Source organism: Platalea leucorodia (genome assembly GCF_965183815.1).
Source record: "Platalea leucorodia genome assembly, chromosome: 10".
Classification (NCBI taxonomy): Eukaryota; Metazoa; Chordata; class Aves; order Pelecaniformes; family Threskiornithidae; genus Platalea; species Platalea leucorodia.
In genome coordinates, this window is record NC_138832.1 from 10,916,593 (window position 1) to 10,934,097 (window position 17,505).

A 17,505-nucleotide genomic window follows, 5' to 3' on the forward strand; every position below is an offset into this window, starting at 1 on the left:
CATTTTGAAATAACCCTGGTTATACCCTATTTCTTCACAGTATACATCTCCCATCTGCTTATCTCAAAAGCATAGGTATAAGAATACTGAAATAAGATATACTCATTCCTATTAACAACTTCCATCCAGAGATATATTTTTTTACAGAAACAAGAAGTGCAACACAGTTATCTAGGCCTCACACAAAGGAAAAAACCTTCAGAAACAAGTCATTAGAATATTTCACAGAATTAAAGGTCATGTTAACTTTAACTAGCTCTGTTAAGTAAGTGACTAACGTCCTGGGAGGCTCATTCAGAATTTAACATAATACATAACACCTACATAATGCACACAAAGTAGTTAAACATACATTATTACTTAAGTAAATCCCCCTAAACAGCTAAAAATATGTGCATTAACCAAGAGTCTTGATCTGAGAATTTAAAGTGTTCCTTGGCAAACACCCCAAACATTAAAACACAACTTTTTGCTGGATTCAGCACTCCTTTGTATATTTGCAATTAGCTCTTCCATTTCAGAAATGTAGGAGGAAGGAACTTCAAAAGCACAATGGATAGGGAAGGAGATTTTTTTATTATTATTATTATTTTCAGTCGTTTCATTCTCAGATGTATTCTAGGGTATACAAAGAGACAGGAACAGATTTACTCCCTCAGTCAGGGGAAACTGTATTCAAGACTGTCCCAGCATGTCGTCTTTTCTAAGAGATACTTGGCTGGTGATAACCACCACAGAGCTGAATTTCCAACAGTTTGCCTCAGCTGGAATCCTAATCCTTTATTTCAAATTTGGATAAATTTTACGTGAACTTTCAAAGCACTTTACGTAAGGCATACCATAAAAAAGTACATATTTAAAATAAATAGCATTGCCCATAAGTCACAGTAACTAAATATTGATGAACTTTAACTCCTTGAACATGCCAATCTACAGAACATTATGGATGAGCAAAGCTCCATGGCCTGACTCAAAGATCAAGTATGATCTGTAATCTCTGGTCACTGGAATTAAGAGGGCCCTAGCTGGCTTCCATATCTTCACCTCTTACATGGTGTCTCCTACTCTTAAATGAGTCAAGGCAGAAATAGCCTCTTTGATCATTTTATACACCTCCCTTCAATTAGGGTAATTTACTGACTACAGTAATTGTTAAATACTGACATTCGCATGTACTTGAAATCCTGTAACTGATTAGCTGAATAGTGTTACCTTTACTCCAGGGACATTGGAAAGGCAAAGTAATTCCATAGTATATGTGCTTACCTCCTAGAATCCCAGAACCATCATACTCTCTCTAGCCACATCAAGAACTGCTTTCCCTGTGAGATACAACTATGTGTCCTAGATCATGCACGGCATTAACGCACTGGCTCTGGCAGAAGTATTTCAATCAAAGGTTTACCAAATTGCTTCAAATGACAAAACTAATATACAGAGGATCTTTTTTTCAAATATTTAAGTTTGGAAGAGGCTAAACACCACACCACATGCTTTTACAATAATTTCACTTCTGAAGCTCCTCCTTTACCTTCAATCAACTATCTCAATCATTTGAATTAATCCACACAATCACAGCTGACAAGGCATCGAATCATTCACAGGTCTTCATTTCAGTTTTCTTTAAGATAAGATTTCATGAGCAAATATGTATAGAATATTTTTCTATTTGCACTATTCCAGTGTTAGCCTTAACACTGAAGTCCTAGTTTCATGTTAGTCATTTCTTTACCCGTTATGTCAACATCAACTAATTTAAACTTCAGATCAGGGATTAGAACAAAGGAAGAGAAAAGAATAAAATTGCATCAGTATGAAGAGCCTGAATGCCCAAACTGATATCACTGCTGTGTTTCAGTCAATGGATGATTACCTTCCCCAGCCTACCTCTTTATGCTGATGCAGCTACACTTATCAGTGCCAGACGTGCCTCTGTACCACCGGACTCAGACTGTTCAATAGATTGGCCAATTCTGAAGGATTTTATTACTACACTGAAAGTCAGGAAAGTCCACTAAAGATGAGGTTTACCTAAAAACTTGCTGCATCTCTGCCTGCCTAAATTGGCCGTATCATTTAATTGTTCTCCCACAACCTTTGCCATCAGGAAATAAAAGGTAAAGAAGGGACAGAATCCTATTTAGCATATAGGTATTACCTGTTTAGATTAACAAGCACTGCATTTTATTTAGCTCAAAAGGAAAATGATTTATCCAGCTGCACAATCATCCATCATTTCCAGCCACAAAGCTTTCACACTGTAATGCCCCCTGAGTACAAGCCAATTGGCAACATTAAAACAAGAAGTGGGATTTCACCTTCTTGATAGCAGGTTCTGGAAGAATTTGAATATTGGACTCTTTCCTGCTCTAAATACAGACACTTTCAAATCAAGGCAATAACTAGTTTGCTCTCCAGAAGAAACATACTTTAGCATTAAAGAGATACTATAGTTTTTTTCTCTCCACAGTTTGAAAAAACATATTGGAACCTTTTACTGTAAATATTACCTTGCTTTTTTAATTAGGTCGAGACTATTCCCTACTAAATAACATTTCAGGCTTCCAGCATGATGTGGGAAGGTAAACAATACATCGACAAGATATATGATATTCATCAACATAGTAGAATCAAACCTATTTAGAGAATTCTGGCACATTTTTGCCTCTTGGGCATAAAAGCTACATTAATAAATAATTTTAGGCAGCATTATAAACTACTTCATAGGTATAGCAAATGTCATATATAGTAAGAACAACACTATGAAAGAAGTCTGTCAAGACTCCTCCTTCCATAAAATGATGCACATAAACTTTCAGCTGTAGTAAGACACCACTGTGGCAGCAGAATATTTTAATGCAAAACATCTTGCAGTTTGGACTTCAAAAGTACAGGGCTGGATTCATACACTGCAGGAACTTCTGCTGAGAAAGACATATTTTTAATCTGATTGAGTCCATGAGACGAAAAGCAACACTTTTATCTTTGTTCCTTATCCAGTCAAAACCACTTTCTAAGTGGCTTGGCCATGTTTGAATGTGAGTACTTAGACCATGTAAAATCCATTTCCTACAGAGGTCACTGAGAAACTAAACTAGATGTCCTCTGCCGGAAAGCAGAGCAGAGTAAGGAAAAGAACCCAAGAATGCTGGCTTGCAGTCCTCTATTTTGTACCTTAGGGGTAAGAGCAAAACCTAGCGGCATCACCTCTGTGGATGAGCAGCTTTGCAGGGTGAGGAAATGCTCAGGTTATTTAAAGTCTATGCCCATTCACTTGCACTACCATCTCCTGCATTAGTTAATATCAGCCTAAAAGTAGAGTATCAACAGCTTTTGGACACTCCACAGATGCTCTCAGCTGGGAACTATTCAGTCTAACTCAATTTCATACTCAACATGCTCTCCCAAAGAGCAAGAGTGGTACAAGGAAACATGCATATAACCAGTGAGTTGCCTTCAGCATGCTGAAAATTAATGCATCATGCCAGATGGGATGGGACTGCCATTTTTTGCTTGATTCAAGAAAACGTGCCAAATAATCTTAAAATGAAGAATGTGACAGGCAAAAAGAACATCACATTGCTGCATAGCCCATTGTTCTGGGCAGCCCTTCAAGGTAAATTAAATATTTGCTGCAGAAAGGGCTTTGTTTCAAACAGTTTCTTCCTTCCCTATATATATGTGTGTATACATACACAGAGAGGGTGAGAAATCTGGCATTCTTAACAGAATCTTTAATTACCACTTAAACTTGTTTGTTAGAGAAACAAGAAAGATGCAACTGGGACAGTTATTTTTGTGCAGTTAAGCTTAGTACAGCCTAGCAGTTGTTAGAGCACTTACAGTAATTTATTTCTAATATTACCAATAGAACTTGCCTGCTCTTCAGGACTCTCTACTTATACCTTTGGCAATTTCAGTGACAGCAAAGTGAGAGGAGGTGAGTTGCACATATGGGCATTAAAACCAAAATTGATTCATTGCTCTAGAGCATATGAAAAGCTTCACTTTGAAACACTACAAATCTGAACAAATAATTTAGAGAAAATCTTTATATAGTTTTCCAAGTGCACAGCAGCCTTGCTATGCCCGTCCAGGAGTTTAAGCACAATGCTTTCAGCTGGAATAGAGACCCGATTATCAGCTATCTGTCAAAGCAAATAATTGACTAAAACAACCATGGGATTAGGACAACCAAGATCAGTTACTCAAATCAGCTTATCGACACACAGCCCGCAGTCACCCAAGAATGGATTACCCACTGGATCGTGCACACTGAGGTTCGTCTCTTACAGTAGCTCAGACAAGTCCAATGCTCTTATCCCTGCTTCTTCACTGCATGTGTGATTACTAGGCAGGCCTCTAGCCAATTCCTGACCTGCTGACCTTGCCTGTTTAACCTACTGAATCTGCTGCTGTGTACAACTAGCCATAATCTAACCAAAGAACCCAAATGCCTTCCTCCAAGCATTCTGCAATTCTCATTTCACACTGCCATGCATAGCTAATATCTACATCATTTATCCCTCCTAAGTGCAGGATGCTAAGATTTTTTTTCTTTGGACAGCATAGCCATTTATGCCAGTTAAATCAAGGTTAAGACTTACATCCTCCATAATGATACTCCAAGGCTCCATAATCAGATAAAGAGTAGCTTTCCCCATCACCAGCCAAGACATGACAGTACTGCTTCCCAAAGAAATTATACTTGCAGTCTGGGCAATGAGATGTTGATCATTTCCACTCACTCCTCTGACCTTTTTGTTCCAGTGAATTGGCTGTTCCTGTGTCAGGTAATGCTCTTTTGAAAAGCCTCTTCTATCCCTCATTTTTTAATCATTAAATACTTTGACTTGTGCTTTTACAGCAAAGCCGATTCTCTCAAGTAATGCTGTTGAGTTCTGGTAATATGTCTATTGGAATTCAACATGGGTTGAACTTCCCACCTGCAAAGTTTTTGCAAAGTCTGTGTTTGTCAATATTTAGAGTAGGACTGATGTGGTAACATGCTTGTAGTCAGATAAAAAGGTTTCATTAACAACATTTAGCAGTCCAGCTGTTTATGTCATTAGATTAGCATTACTGAATAACACAAGGAAATACAGTTCTGGCAGCGGCAATCTCAAGTAGTATTCTTAAAGCATTTCTAGTCAGGATACTTGTAGTATTTAATTAGACATCTGAAAGAGTAGTTTATATATTGCAGAAGTGACTGTCAAAACAGTGCAAATTAGCACAAGTATTTGCACTACAACAGAGCAGAATGAGTCAGAGCTTGCAGTTAGCACTGTTTAAATGATTCTTAGCCTAATCTGTCTAACACTCAAAGTTTATTCAGCTGTCCAGTTCGAACATAGCAATTCCTGATCACAAAAGTGAACAAAGACAATAAGGAGACCCTAGCAAGGAGACCCTGTAGCACCACAAAGCATGGGAGGGACAGTTTGGACTGCACTGTAGTGGGAACCACAGAGTAGCCCCTGCTACCCACAGACTAGATCACGGTTGCATCTAATCCTGGGTTTCCAAAAGTCCCCAGGAGGACTGTTAAGTACCCTAAAAGCTTTCTGCAAGTTTTCTGCTCTTCTTTAAAACCACTGATTACCAACAGCATTTAGGAGCAGAATGCCAGTGTCACACACGACTCAGCCTGGACACAAAGCCCCAACAACATCCATCTACATTTTGCGGTTTTATTCCTAACATTTTATCACAGCTACAACTCCCAGCTTAAGCTTTAGTCACTGCTGCATCCCTATTTTGGGCTTGTTCCATTCATATTCATCCTGAATGCATTCTCCTACACTCTCCTCACCACTTCTTTTGTTTTGCAAACAAGCATGTTTTGTTTTCTCCCATGCTAGCCTTCACATGTGGGGACTGTCTCAAATACATGCAGTACTCGCTCATCTTCTGTATAATTCTGCAGAACCTAGAAACAAAGCTTGACAGTGACAAAACAGCTAGAGTGCCAAGACAAATGTCCTTCATGCTGAGCTACGCATATTCTCGGTTCCTCATAACCATCTGTCTGTAACTGTATCTGACAAGGCAAGCAAGTGCAAGTACCTAGGGCAACAATCACCTTCATCCTATAGCTGTAAAATGTCTAATGCAACAAGGTACAGCCTGTGATGGTAGCTCCAAGTATGACAGCTGCAAACTTAGAGAGTGGCGCTTTTTTATCTCAATATCCATTTCAACCATTGAAGGTCCTCTCAGGACTTGCTCTTAAGACTTTTTTCCAGGTGTGCTTCTTTTCTTCCCAGTGCTGGAGATAAGGACTTTAGGCAACAAATCCTCACACATCAGCATCACCCTGCAGTGATCAAGAACACAGAGCACCCTCTTCATGAGCTTCACAAATTCTAAACCCACCATGCACTTGTAAGTCATGGATCAGCCCAGTTCTGCCAAACAAGAACAGAACCTCTTCCAAGCAGTCAAGCACCTTCTTACAATAGAGGTAAGTTCTGTGAATAGATGTTTGATCTCTGTATTAGTATCTTACCTAGTGAGCACTTCACAGGGATGCCTAGAAGTTCTTAGTGAGTATTAGTGCATGTCTTCTGCAACACAGGAGACAGCAATTACAAGTCTGTTTTCATTTCCTAATGCAAATTAGATTCTGTTCTGGACACAGGATCAAATACTTAATTTAACAGCAAAACCCAAGAATAACTTAGCAAAAGGCATAAAAATGAATTAAGATTTTATCATAAGCTACATTGTGGGGGAAGCAATTGGCATGTCTTTTAACTGCACAAGCTAGTTAACTGCATGAGCTTTGCATTTGAGTGAAATATAAGCAAGCTGGGGAAAAAAGGACCAGACAAAGTAACAACCATCATTCAAGAGGTACAAGTGCAGAACAATGAGTAGTTGTTTGGAAATCACCCAAAAGTTCTTCAATCCACGCCTGGATGCAAGCTGATCCATGGTAAGCCATCAATTAACACTAAAAAAGAAAGTAAAACCGATTAAGCAAATGACCACCTAATAAACAGACAGCTAGCCAATGTACAACTAAAAGCTAGTGATACTTCAGAAAGCTCAAAGAACACCTTGAAGAGGTATGCAAATGGTAAATTAATTGCTTATAATACTCCAATTTGCTGAAGTAGCTAAGCCAAAAAAAAAAATAAGCATAAAGTTCATTATAGGTAGGCATTAGTGTCATATTCCTGCCTATATATCCTACCCACCTGAATCCACTGAGTCCCAAAGATATACACATGCGGTTTTAAGTACCACTACCTCCAAAGACCAGACTATTTATCTGGTCTTAGTAACATCTGAATCTGTGATGCTTTTACTGACTCAAAAGCAGAACAACCTAGAAGTATGACTTTTTTTAATTCTACCATTATTTCCAATCATCAATTAAAACTTAGCAGGAACAAGTTCCTGGGCTTCCAGATAAACTGGAACTTTAAGATAAATAAAAGAAATAACAAAAGAAAGGATCACAAACATGCCTACTTGAAAATCATTTCCCAAGCAGCTAAGAATGCACCTCCAACAGAGATAGCCCATACGTACACAGATTCAAGACACTACAGTACAAGTCATTTAAGATGTTTATACATTCCCACAGTACATTCTGTTTGCTCATTGGAAAGAGTATTTAGCTATTCTAAATGTTCAAACAGGCACAGCCACTTCGAGCCAACAGCAGAAAAACACTGATTCTGGATCATATTACCTGCACAAGCTACAAGACCTAGCCCTAACTTGCCAGAACCAGTCATTTGCAGCAGGTCCCACAGGTAGAAGCCAAGGCACTGTTGTGGAAGGGGCTTTGGCAGCCTAAGGTTTTTACATTTTGAAGTACTGCCTTACAGCTGAGCCTCTCCACCACCACAGGAAATCCAGTTTTCCATTGTCAGAAAACTAACAAAAAACCCTAGTAGCTTTCTGCTGTACTTTCTAGTAGCAACTCTTCATCAGAACAGTTCAACCACAATGTTAAGCCTCTCCATGCTGCCAACCACTCCACCTGAAAAAGTAGCAAGTGTCTCTTGCAGCCTAGGTTCCAGAAAAGAAGGTCTCACAGGAAGCAAGACAAAAAAAGGTTATACTTGTACCTTCCTAACTTCAATGCAAAAAGAGCCTTTATTTTCCCCAACATGTGGTGTCAAGAAAATGCTAGCTTCACAACTGCACAAACACCTTCTGCAGTCTGACAGGCAGACACTTTTTCCCCCAAAATAAGCATTTTGTCCATAAACACTGAACACGAGAAACCACGGGCAGCTAGACACCAAGCCCCAGAGATACCAATTACATAGTAGCTCTGAGAAAATACAGAGCAGAAAATACAAATGCAGGCCACTAGCTAGAAATCCCTCACAACCCTTTGCACTAGTTAAAGGCTCAGAAGAAAATTCATGTAGAAGTTACTAAAACAGAGCCCTTATACATACTCACAGTAAGTATCTGTAACAGTCAAGTAAGAAAACAGATGGTAGACAGTACTAAAGCCATTTTTCCTTTAACTACTATAATATTTTACCTGTATTAAGCAATTCAGTAGAGCCTTTACCCAAAGATATTTATGACTGAAAAGGCCTTAAATAGGTACCAGAAAATAAGCCATAAATGAACATGGACAAGAAATTATAACTTAGGGAACAAAAAAGTTAAACTAACTACTTTAGACCAAAAGTTTGTTTGGTTTGTTTTTGTTTTTTTTTTTAAATTACTCCTCTGTTAATAAATCTACATACTAGCATCACTACAACACAGCTATAGTCCAGCCACCTAAGGACATAAAGACAGCACCTCCCCACCAGATGATTACTCATCACTCCCTAGCAAGGGCCCTTTATATAAACCTACCCTCAGCACAGTGCTCTGGAGGCTGGTCCTATAAATTTGGCAGTGGCAAACAGCTGCTGCTTATGCATACTAGAGAGTTTGGAATAAGAGGCTGCTTCTATCTGGTAAGTGTACTAGTTTTGACCTCTGTCTTGTTCTTTTTGATTTTTTTTTTTTTTTTTTTTAGTATTTAAACTAATAGCTTATAGCAATTGTAAAGTATGGGATGTAGATAAGTTACACGTGTGGGAAAGTTGCTGTTGTAGAAGTGTCTAATATATATGAACTGTATCCCTTAAGACAACAGGGAAGACTCTAGTAGTTCTGTGAAGCTATCTGATAACAACAGCTTGTAGGTATTAGGAGGAAAAATGTAGTAGCACTACAAGTACAATGTGATTATTACTGGTCACAGCACCCATCATGACTCTCAAAAGTGTTATTTGTCCCCAAATAATCTCTCTGAGAATAAGGAAGTGATAGAAAAAGAGCCATATAAGAGGGCTTTGTTTCCTCTGCCTGGATACGTAGAGTAGAGAATCCCATAAATGATAAGGTTAATAGGGGATCAGAAGTGGTATTCCTTGAGCAAGGACTGACTTGAACCACTGTCTGTGCTGATACTTGAATACAAAGCAAGCACTTACAAGTCAGGTGCTTGGGCTGTATCCTAATAGGCACTTGTTATAGTTTGAGAGTTGAGCTTTTCTTTGTCAAATACTTAAGCTTGTTTTTGATATGAATGCTGATCCGGAGTCTTATCCTATTTAGACTGCTGTTATCTGCTCAGTGATGCTGTAACAAAGTATGTGGCTTAACAGTAACATCAGTAAGCAGTAATGACTTCATGGAAGGCTTCTGAAACAATGAGAAAAGAAAGGCAGCTTAAGCAACAAACAGATTTTGTTTTCCGTAGCATGCTTTAACATAATGATCTTGCAGCTGCCTTTATATCTTGAAAGGCAGGGGAAATGCTCGTCTACAGTAACTATAACTCTGAACAGAAATTAGAGATGCATCAGTAGCAAACACTCCGTAGCAAAGGCTTATCCCTGTGCAAAAAGAATAGTATGTCTTAAAAGTTAGTAAACAACAAAAAAAGGCTAAATACAAAAGTTTGTGTAGTAGAACAATAGAAGTAAGTGGGAGATAAGATGTTACGCTTATTGACAAGGGAAGTAGTATAGTTTTTTCTGTAAAAAAAACACAAATATTGGTCAGAAAATAACAGAAACTACTGATATGACCCATGTTTTTCAATGCAGAGCAAGTGGAACCAGATCTGCAGAGTATCGGTGTTGCCCCATTCAGTAAGTTGCAATAACCCTACAATTTAACTTCCAGTAATTATCGCTATAAAGGAAATGGACTAACTAGAAAAACAGTTCTGCTAGAAATAAATTAGTCAGCTTCCTTTGTAGATGATAAATAAAAAGAACAAAACCAAAAATATGTAGTTTAAGATGCAAAATTGCATGTGAGTATACCCTGTGAGCATCCCTTCTATCATATCTTAAATGTAATACTTAAGATTTGGCTTCAGTTTGTTATTGTGTGGCTTCAGTTAAGTATGCAATGATAAGGCAATTAGGAAATGGCAAATTATAAACATCTTCAAATTCTAAACTAGTTCAAGTTCCAAAAAGAAAGAGCTACATGTAAACAAAAACAATTATTTCAGTCCTTGAAATCGTCAATAAAGTATAGCATGTCAATCTTACAGGACAGATCTCTGACAGAAATATCAGAATCTGGTAACTACGTTTTTTATAAATGAAAGCAAGACTTGCCTGTTTGAATTCCTCTTTGTTTCAGGGAGCCCAGGAAAAGTCTTGTTTGCCTTGGTATCAACTTTAGATATGCCATGACACTATGCCTAAAAAATAATTTCCTAACTGTATGTATACAGTATAATGCTTACTGAACAGATTACCTTCTGCTTTTCTACTGTGCTCTTGTGAAAGTCTGTTCTCCATAAACCCTTCAGGGGTGCTAGATTCTTATGAAAACAGTGGGGCTAAACGCTGTACTGGTACAATGCCCAATCTGAGATCTACTGTTACTGTGCAGCTTGAATTCTTAACACTCACTAGCATTCAGAGCTCCTATCATTCATCTCAATTACAACAGCGAATAATTATCACTCCTGAAAATCAGCCCCATGCCGTTTTCAAGTACTTAGGAAATGAAAACTATAAGGACCACCCGTGAAAAGTTTGGGTCATGGTTTGCCTTGTATCATACAAACTCAGTGGTAAGAGCTGAAATAAAGTTGTCCACAGAGGTTTTTCTCATGCTGAACAATACTCTCACAATCTGCATTCCTGATCTCCTTAACTTGCCTACTTCTGAGGAGAAAAAAAATCTGATCCAAAGTTTGTTCATCAGACTTTAATTACTTATAAGGTTCTGGCCTTTAGGAAAAAGTAAACCTAAACATTGAGACTAGCGCCATGATCCATACACCCTCCCTTAAGAAGGCATTTTACCTTCTGAGTAGTTCTTTCTAACAATTTAATTTAAAATGTGCCTATGCAAGATAGCTTCAAAATGCAGCAAGTTCTATATTACTGCAGATTATCAACAAGTAGGGATTTTTTAGATTCCTGATGGAGAGATCTTTGCCTTGGCCTGCCAGTTTATGTAGGTCAGCTACTAGATGGGGTGGAAGCACAGCCTGTGCCACTGACTTTTAAAGTGTTGACAGCAGAGGAATGGTGATACGCTGAATTTTTGTTGTCCATTACAAGCTCAGAGAGTGCAAAGTAATGGTTACAGAAACCTGTGTTGCCTTACCCTTTTATCCCAGGTCTTGAGCCCTATGGGAGATTATGTGGAGGGAAAACATTCCCTAAAACAGTCAAACTTAAAAGCCATATTTCTTGTAAATTACATGCAGTATAGTGCAAAACAGAAGTAACTGCAACAGTGGCTTACATCTTTTTCTGAAAAGAATAGCTTGTGAACATTTCAGTTGATAAACAAGAACTTAACATAAAGCCATTAAGTTGCTTCCATATGTCGAAAATACCTTCTCTGCTCCCCGAGTTTAAAGTCTAGGGAGATAACTTCAGCTGAACTGTAATATACCAACATAAGTTTCCCTGCTCACTTAGACCACTCCTCTGTGCATTTGTTTTTATATCTTTACTAGAATCTAAAAGAACACTTACAGATGAGACTGTTCGCAAGTGAAGGCAGGGCACAAACCCTACTTACAGCAATGCAACACTTGATGTTGTTCATGAGCTGATTCAACTGTGCTGATCGGGACATTATTTTCTGTCATCTTCCCAACTAATTCTGGCACCTCCGACTTCATGGTGAGACAGCTGTAGAGCTAAGCTAGCTTGACTATATATTCTGGTTGTTAGCTTTAACTATTCAACTGTAACTTGGTCCCTGGAGATCAGACAAGCACCTGGGCTGGCAGAGCAGTGTATGCCTAGGACGCCTCTGTTTATGGCAGCCTGATGGACTCTGCCATGAAGCGTCCGTGAGTTCTGCTCCTTCCTTTTGGTGAAACCCTGACCTGCGCTCCTGCGCTGCAGCAGGCTCCGGCAGCCAGGACCTGCTCCTCGGGGTAGACTCGCTTTGGAGGGAGGGGGCACAAGGCAGATCTCCCTCATCACAAACCAGCGGCAGCTCGGCGAGTTGCTGACTCCTATTGCGTGAACATCAACTACAGAAAGACCTAAAATGCGGATAGAAGCAAACTGGACGTCACTGGACGTCACCTCCATTGGCCTTTTACAACATCAAAACGATCTGAGGCGGCAGGCAGCTGCTGGCGAGGGCTGTGCTCTGCTCTGGGGGCCTGCAGCTGTGCGAGCCCCCGGCCGCGGCCCGCCTCTGTGGAAGGGGGAGCCCGAGGAGCCTCCCGGGCGAGCTGCCGGCGGCAGCGTGGCCGCCGGGGGCCGGGCCCTTCTGAGGCAGCGGCTGGCGGGGGCGGCCGCTGCGGAGGCGGCAGGGCGGGCGCGGAGCGAGCGGGTCGCTGAGGCGGCGGCAGCGCGGGCCCAGCGCGCCCACTGCCGGCCGCGCGCCGGCGCTGAGCGGGCAGGGCCCCGGCGGCGCCACCGCCCGCTACGCGTGCCAGTACTCAAAATGGCTGCCGCCCCCTACAGGCACCGGTGCGACGCCGCTGCCCTCGCTCAACATGGCTGCCTCCTGCCGTCAGGCGGCGGGGATAAGAAATGGCTGCCGCTTCATACGGGGCTGAAGCCGGGGGCTCACGCGGCAATAGCAGCCCTGCCGCCGCTCCCCTGCTCTGGAGCTGCCCGTGTCCGGGCGCCGCCCGGCCATGAGCCGGCAGCGGCCCCGCCAGCGCGGCGGGAGGGGCTGCGCGACCATAGAGTGCGGGGCGGCGCTCCGGGGCGGGAGAGCCACCACGCCGACAGAGCCACCGCGCCGGCGGCAGCGCCCTCTGGTGGGCAGCGGCGAGAGCTGCGGGCCCGTCTCTGGCGGGGCTCCCCCGGCGGGGACCCGGTGCGGGCCCCGGGGGCCTCGCTCCCTCCGTAGTGCCCAAGTTTGTCCTTCCAGAAAGAAGGGGGCTCCCGCCCGGCGCGGCCAGGCGGCGGCCAGTACCCAGGGGGATCCCTGGGGGAGCCCCTGGGCCTGCTGCTCCACCTGCCTGTGGTTGAGGGGCACCTCTCCCGTTAGCTTTGCCTTGCACTCCTAAAATCCACAGCTTTTGGGTCTCCAGGAGCTCTGCTCCAGCCTCCCCGCTTCCAGTATCACCTCGGTCTCTTTATTCATGCTCAGTTTTCTTTTCCCTGCTACCTAAGCTGTTTCTCGGCTGAAGTGGTCCTTCCCCCCTGGCGCTCACTTCTTCATCTCCTTATAATCTGCAACACATTCCCTGACACTAAATATCCTTGATCCGGTAAAACGGGCTCTCTGCATCCCAGGGGCTCTCCCAGGGCACAGTCGCACTGGGAAGACCCCTGCCCACAGGTTTGCTCTGCCCCGTGGCACCGTGGTTGGTCTGTGCCGGAGCTGGCGGAGCACGCGGGTGTGGGAGGCCAACCACGCCGCTAGCTGCTCACAGCTGACGAAGTCTGGGATGCGGGGCTGCTCGCTCGTCCCAGGGGCATTCCTGGCCATTGCAATGCTTTCAGCTAACTCCTCCCGGTGTGGAGCAATGGGTGTTATTACACAACCCCTCCTGCAGTACTCCAGACCCTCCGCTGATAAGGCCTCGCAAATGTACTTGATCAGCACATTTCATGGAGCTGTTCAGTGATTTGTGCCAAAGCTGTTAATAATGGTGTGGAATAGGATGAGCAGCAAGGGTAAGTGCTGAGGCTTCTGCCTAGCCTGACAGTTGCTGTGTCACTGCAGGATGCCATCGGTTCCCTGTAAATCAGCTTTCTTGGCTCCTTGGCAAGTGGCAGGAGATCACAGAGGTCCGCCGAGATCCCAGGCAATTATGGAGCAAGTCACTGACACGGAAAGATCCAAGCACCCATTCTGCATCCTGGCTCACCAGGGGCTGTGCCTCTGCTGAGACATGGAGCGGAGGGTGGGGGGCTGCAGCTGTGCCGTGCCACAGGGAGGGAGCTGGGGAGATGGAGGGCATGGCCTGGTCAATCTGCAAGTGGCATCAGGCCCCTGTCTCGGAGCCTGCTTTCATCTGCTGCTTCAGCAAAGTTCAGGTGCATTGGCTCTGAAACACTTCTCTTGGCTCAACACAAGAAACCACTTTTACCTCTATGCTTCCACCTTCAAATCATGCCCCAGTGAGCATCAGCTGGGCCAGCTGTGGTGGCCCGGGATGTGTCGGTCCCAGGCTTCCTCTGCAAAGAAGGGAAAAGTCTCCCTTTGACAGAGGGGCTCCTACAACCCCTTGCTCAAAGGCCCAGCGATGCATGAAGTTCTGCCTGCATCTGCCTTCCCCGCTCCCAGAGCTCTCCCTGGAGCCTTAATCCGTCTGGAGCGTGGGCTGCCTGCAAACTCCGCTGTGCTGTGGTGCACAACGCCCCCCTGGGCCCCTTCTCCACTTTCCCAGCGGCCACGAAGCGGAGGCTGTGCCGGGGTCAGCGGGACACAAAGCCACTGGCGGGGGCCCAACCTGACCCCTGACCCTGCCTCCTGTACCCGCTGCGGGCAACCCGCCTCTGCCGGCCTGTGCAGACCTGCAGGCGGCATCGGCAGCCCTGCCAGGCCACAAACACACCCAGGAGGGGGTGTGAGCAGGCAGCAGAGCAGGGCTCTGCTGCGCAGGGACGCCCAGCTGAGAGCCCAGCCCCAGCACTCACCTGGCCTGTTGGCATCCGAGCTGCAGGAACCCGAGGTCCGCAGGGAGCAGGTATTTTGCCCGCTTGGCTCGCTGCCCGGGGGTGGCAGCCCATGCCGTGGGGACGCTGTCCTGCGCTGCCACGGGAGCTGCAGGATTGCTGGCAGAGCAGCAAGGGGGTGTGATTGTCCTGGCCCTGCGTGCAGCTGAGGGGGAGAAGGAAGGGGGCCGCCAGTGCTGTTCCCATGCTCTGGGGAGCCCAGGGCTGACTGCATGGGGGAGATGTGGGGTGGGAGGTCTGGGCTAGACTGTGCTGCTGTTGCTGTTTTGGGGTCACTGTGTTCCCCATGCTGACCCAGGACCTCTGCTCTCCCTCCTCTGAGGCCAGAGGACAGCGGGGCTGGGTGTCAGCTCCTGCTGACCTGCCCAGTAGCATGCAGCCTGGGCTGGTTCAGCTCCGTGAGGGCAGTGGGGTCTTGCCTTGCCCATGCCCACCTGGTCGTCCTGTGCCAGCACCCCTGGGGCACAAAGGTCCCTGTGGGGCTGTGAGTGCACGCTGCCATGTCGGTGACTGTAGCAATGGGTTTGTCACCCCTTCAAGGTGACTAGGGCCAGGGGTGTGCTGTGGGGTTGTTTGGTGGGAGCTGAAGGAGGGCTCCTTCCAGCCTTGCTGGACCACCAGTTCCTCCTGTGCAGCTCTCCCCTTGGAGCCAAAGCAGAAGCTGAGCAGGGTCTGCTGTGTGCACAGCCCAACTCTGCTTGGGACCTCTGCCCTGGGCACGGGTCTTGCACAATAACTACTACTGCCGCTGCTGCAGTCCCACTCTGAGCTGGGGAACAGGGTGGTGTTTTCACTCCGAACCATAGATTTGTGGCCGGTCCTGGCAGCAACAGCCTCTTGGAGCAGCTGAGTGCTGAAGTTCGGCTGGACTTTACAGCCAATCCTGCTGTACTTTGTACCTTGCGTGGGAGCCGGCTGGGGGGGGGGGGGGGGGGCAGAGTTTCCCTGAGCAGCTGCTGGCACTGGTGCTCCACCTGTGTGAGCAGCGAGGGGGGGACGGGGCAAGTCCCAGGGGATGCTGGCTGAGCCCACTGCTCCCTGGTGGAAGTGGTGCCTCTGCTTCTGGTGACAGCAGGGGTATGAGCCTGCAGCCAGAGCCCCTGGGCATCAGGGAGAGAAAATGTCTGGTCCAACAGCTTCCTGCATTTGTGTTAGGGCTGGCTCCTTCTGTGCGATCACTGAGCAGATCACAGCTGCTGATCTGGTCCCTAGAAGACTGAGGAGGCAGTGGATCTGGGCATCGCTGTGCTGCTCAGCATCCCCTATGCCTTGGCTGGCTGGACCTGCTGATGGCAGCCCCCAGACCTACCCCAACCTGCAGAAGCCGGCTGGGCAGGTTAGGGGTCCTGCTCTTGGGTTAGTACCTGGCTGTACATGCCCCAGGGGCCACTGCTCTGTGTGGGTCCCAGGGGAGACTGCAGCCCAGCCCTGGAGACCGACACACTGGTGGTATTCGGGAGCGAGGTGTCGTGCTTGAGTGCTGCTGTGTCATGAGAGGAGACCAAGCTGACCTTGGCCATAGCCAGGGCATGGCAGAGCCACTCTGGTGTGGCTGGCTGGGGCTGGGATGGCCTGGGCTAGCTCTGCTAGGGCCCAGGTTGGGCTGGGACATGGCTCTGCTAGGCACACCCTTGCCCCCAACATTGGGAGGATGTGGTCAGCTGGCTTAGTGGTCACAGTGAAATGAGAGTCGGGCTTAATCTGCAGGGTGATAGTGTTGTGTGGGGTGCCTGGCCTGTTGGGGAGGCTGGGATGAGGAGAGGGAGCAGCTCCGCAGCAGGGCAAGCAGTAATAAACATGGGTTTCTTGGGGTGGATAAAGGAAGACCTTGTTTGGGACTCCCTGCTTCCTCCAGCTGAGCACCAGGAATCTGGGGACCACAGCAAAGCATCGTGGCCCTCTCCCCTTCCCAGTGCATGTGGAACCCAGTGGTAGCCCTGCACCCAGCCTGGCTGTCCACGACTGTAGCAATGGGTTCCCCCCATAACTGCTGCTCTCCCTCCCTTCCCCCCCTCCCCATAGTGCTTGGACCAACAGCCATCCAGTTGGTCCTCTCCCGCCCCCCTAGGGACCCCTTGCTGTGCAAGATGAGCTGGAGGGCTGCCAGGATGGTGCTGCCTCAGCGGAGACCTGGGCTTATGGAGGAGAATGGGTACTTCCCAGGCTGTCACATGTACCCTCAGCTGCATAGCAGGAGCCCTGGGCTGCAGCATGGGGCTGCATGGTCCTTGCAGCTGGGCTGCTCCTGGAGAGCCTGGGTGCAAGGTTGTGTCAAGCTGGCCGGCGAGGCTGCCGGCCCCTGGAGCCTGCACGGTGCCCTGGCTCCCAGCTGGAGCTCCAAACCCTGGGCTGGGGAGCAGGCCTGGCTCCCTGCCAGCTCTGGGCTTGC